Source organism: Cydia fagiglandana, chromosome 23, assembly GCF_963556715.1.
Source record: "Cydia fagiglandana chromosome 23, ilCydFagi1.1, whole genome shotgun sequence".
Taxonomy (NCBI): Eukaryota; Metazoa; Arthropoda; class Insecta; order Lepidoptera; family Tortricidae; genus Cydia; species Cydia fagiglandana.
This window is the reverse complement of record NC_085954.1, coordinates 3068979-3073089: the sequence shown is the minus strand read 5'-3', so window position 1 is coordinate 3073089 and position 4111 is coordinate 3068979. Positions and strand designations below refer to the sequence as shown.

The 4111-nt window shown below is 34.4% G+C and overlaps 1 long non-coding RNA gene across 1 annotated transcript; it reads right to left on the bottom strand.

Annotated features, from left to right (window-relative positions):
* Window positions 1-1047: 1047 nt before the first annotated feature.
* LOC134675989 (uncharacterized) lies at window positions 1048-2438 on the bottom strand. The gene is made up of 2 exons (XR_010099854.1): window positions 2322-2438; window positions 1048-2180 (listed from the first exon to the last, which is right to left on the bottom strand). It is a non-coding gene; the product is annotated as an uncharacterized LOC134675989 (long non-coding RNA).
* Between the last annotated feature and the right edge of the window lie 1673 nt (window positions 2439-4111).

Here is a 4111-nt window from a genome sequence, read left to right as displayed (position 1 = left end):
AAATAATTGCGACATTTTTGGATGATTTTAAGGGGGGGGGGGTCAAAAATCGATGACGTAATTTATGGAATAATATATAAGATAATAATATATATTATATGAAAATTACACATTGTCATCATAAGCATAGAATAAATAATAGTAGGTACATTCGACGTCAAAGATATGTTTACATTTTTCGTTTTATTACAATTAAAGGAGTAACGTGCAAAAGTGTAAACATGTATTTGACGCCGACTGTACTAGGTATAGAAGATTCACTCTTTAACAAAACGCGTCTATTACGACAGATATGACCGATAGGTGGCGCAAGCGCGAGCACTGCGAGCAGACGCTAGGCGTCCGTTCCGAGCCGGAGCGCGGCAACTACTATGGCTAGACACCAAAATTGGTGTGGGCCGCATTACCCACGTGTACTTGTAGATATTTATAGCGACGCGACGAAATCGCAGCACTCCGCGCGTGGCGGAAGTGAGCCACGCTTATCATAAGTTTTTACAATCAAATGATATACAGAACATGCGTTTAGAAAGATTAGATTAGATAGGTAAAACAAACTCATGTGCATAAAAATTTAATTAATTTCAACTCAATTTATTGTTATGAATAGTTACGCCTATGTATAGTATAGGTAGTTCTTATGAAAAGTGAAAATTGGCAAGACAAAATTGTGCGATCCACTATACCTATAGACTTGATGGAAGTACTATCAAACAACCCGATACCGACCGATACTGATCCATTGTGAACCTTTTTCTCATTTACTAAGTCATTAGGAGTACACGGATTAAAAAGTAAAATGATTACGTGAAACGTGATTGGTTACAAATCAATTAGTATGTATGTATTTGATTGTATACATATAATAAATATATCACCTTTTAAATGTTTTATTTTATCAATTTTTATACCATTTTTATATACTTCTTGACTATTGTAGTATAAAAATTTCGCTATACATATAATTTTAATTTCTGGCAATAAAAATAAGTAAGTATATAAAATAAAACATATCCATATTACATTACCATGAATGAAACTAATTGCTTATGACATACTTTTTTATTTATAATTAAATTTTCATTTACACAGTAATTTATATTTAATGCATGTCACTGATTAGTGACATCAATAAACCATTTACATAATTTTATGAGTTTAATTGCTAAGCTCATCTCCATATGAGTGTAAATTATTACATTGTGAGAGGTGTAATATAAAATAACCACACATATATGTACACAAATATATGCCATTTTGAATCTTTAGGATACTATTGTCGGTTCTCAACAAGGCGCTATTTCCATAAAGTTTCTATTTGAAATCTACCTTATTGACAACCAACAATGTGATACCTTTTAATTGAAAACGTCACATATGGTAGCCATAAACTGTCATTTGAAGGCAATTCTTCTTTTTTTTCTTCAAACAGCTACAGGATCTCCAGATCAGGAGCTACAGACACTTTGACTCCTCTTCGTCTTCTTACTCGCATTATCTCGGCATTTCGCCACGGCTCATGAGAGCCTGGGGTTCCGCTAGACAATTTGAGAGACTTTGACTCCTCCGGGTGCAATATGTGTTCACCTATGATTAAGTCCCGAGTACACATTAGGCAAGGGCACTTTGTGAGGATGTGCAAGGGCATCTCTTATGCCTCTATACAAAGTCTGCACTGCTCCATGTCACGTTTCCACATAGTGTGCATATGCTTTTTTAGGCTACAATGCCCGCAATGCAATTGAAGACAATTGCAAATATATGGTTTTATCCTTTCCTTGCCGTGTCTGGCAATGGAAACTCCAATTCTTGTCTAGACTATGAAACATTTTAATCGCAAAACCAAACTTTGTTTTCAAGGTTGCAGTCACACAACACGAAGAGGACGTTATTCAGTTGAATTGCGAATATACGTGTTGGAGGGCTTAGGTTGTGTCTTGGTTTTAATATCACAATCGCCAAATAAATATAAGATTCCAGCTTTATGTTATTAGTGCAGCGGCGAAATATCTATTACGTATTTCATGTGGTTCTCAAAACAGCGTCTGGTATCTACGACCTAGCCCGAAAGCACACAATCTTTAGAAGTTGCTGGCTTCCTACTTCAGCTGTCACAAATACAGGCGCAAATGTTGGTTTATATAGTCACGAAAGACGCTGTCCATCATCAATCGAGATACCTGAAAAGACACAAAATAACTTTGTAAAAACAATACCACTGATAGGTTAGGTTAAGTTTTAAACTTGCATATAGTGTTTTGTTATAATTTTAACATACAACAATAAAATTAACAAACATTAAATCATTTTGTTATACTTACAGCAGAGAAACAATCCATTATTTTAATGTAACAAGTGTTCGGTTAATTCTTCAGCTCCACACCAATTGACATTGACATATCATACCTTCAGTGTTGCCAGTATAATCGATTATTGGTTTATCGATACGCAAGTTTGTTTCTAATAAATAATAATGTAATCTAAATAATGTGTTTTTAAAGTTATATTTAGGGAAATATTAATAAAAGACATTCGTAAAATATAGTTTTTTTAAAACGTATTAGTATTAGTAAACACACTGTGCCTTTTTTTTCAAGTAGAAACACCATCAATAAAGTGAAAGCTTCCCATTCATTAACAAAAAATATATATAATTCGTTCGAAAAAGTTTACAACAAATTATAGTTGGTCAAACAGATCTTGTCAGTAGAAAAAGGCAGCAAATTTGAAAAATATATGCGCGACGGGATATCGTTGCATAGAAAATTGGAATTTCTCGCCTTTTTTTACTGACAAGATTTGCCTAACCAGCTTTAATTATATACTTGCTTCATAAAAGTTTACCAGAAATTTATATTGTAACTTTTTTCAAATCCTTCAATATAACCTGCGTATTCAAGCGGAAATCCGTCCGTCATTTCTATAAAAGGCCCCTGTACACAATGGGCCATCGCCGGCCAGTGCAAGGGATGCAGCCATGTGGTAGAATGAGATGTATCACCTGCTCCCTTTAACTAATAAATGCGTCCCCTAGAATGGCCCACGCTGGCCCATTGTGTACAGGGGCCTTAATGATACGATCTATAAATAATTGAGAAATCTGTTCAATTTTTAAAAGCAATAGATTTGAGTGTTTTTCAAACAACTCAAGCATTTAGTTTCGTTAATAACGAATTTCATGGAATTAATCTGGTGTTAGAAAACAATAGAAATTAAAATATTTACTCACATAGTAAAAAAAGCGGCCAAGTGCGAGTCGGATTCGCCCATGAAGGGTTCCGTCGCAGCAAGTAACATAATAAAATTGCGGTTTACGATTTATGACGATTAAAAAAAAACTACTTACTAGATCTCATTTAAACCAATTTTCGGTGGAAGTTTGCATGGTAATGTAGTTCATATTTTTTTAACGTTTTATCATTCTCTTATTTTAGAAGTTTCAGTGGGGAGGGGGGGGGGACACATTTTACCACTTTGGAAGTGTCTCTCGCCAACTATTCGCGCTAACTATTTAGAAAAAAATGATATTAGAAACCTCAATATCATTTTTGAAGACCTATCCATAGAAACCCCACACGTATGGGTTTGATGAAAAAAAAATTTTTTAAGTTTCAGTTGTTGGGGGACCCCCAAAAAACATTGTTTTTTTCTATTTTTGAGTGAAAATCTTAATGCGGTTCACAGAATACATCTACTTACCAAGTTTCAACAATACAGTTCTTGTAGTTTCGGAAAAAAGTGGCTGTGATATACGGACGGACAGACAGACAGACAGACAGACAGACAGACAGACAGACATGACGAATCTATAAGGGTTCCGTTTTTTGCCATTTGGCTACGGAACCCTAAAAAGCATAAAAACTCACAATACGAACTATATCACATGTGACCGTTTATGGCAAGCTTTAAATTTGGGCTGTTTCTTGTATATAGCCTGAGCTCGGCGTCGTAAAGTTTGTTAAAAAAAATAACTTTTCTTTAGTTCTAGCGGCGATTTGCGCAGGTGAGCTTGCATTTATTTATAAATTAATTAATATATATTAATAGTGACGCTTTAAACGTGAAAAAACTACAAATAATTAAGTTACAGTATTGTTTGGTGAATTTAAAA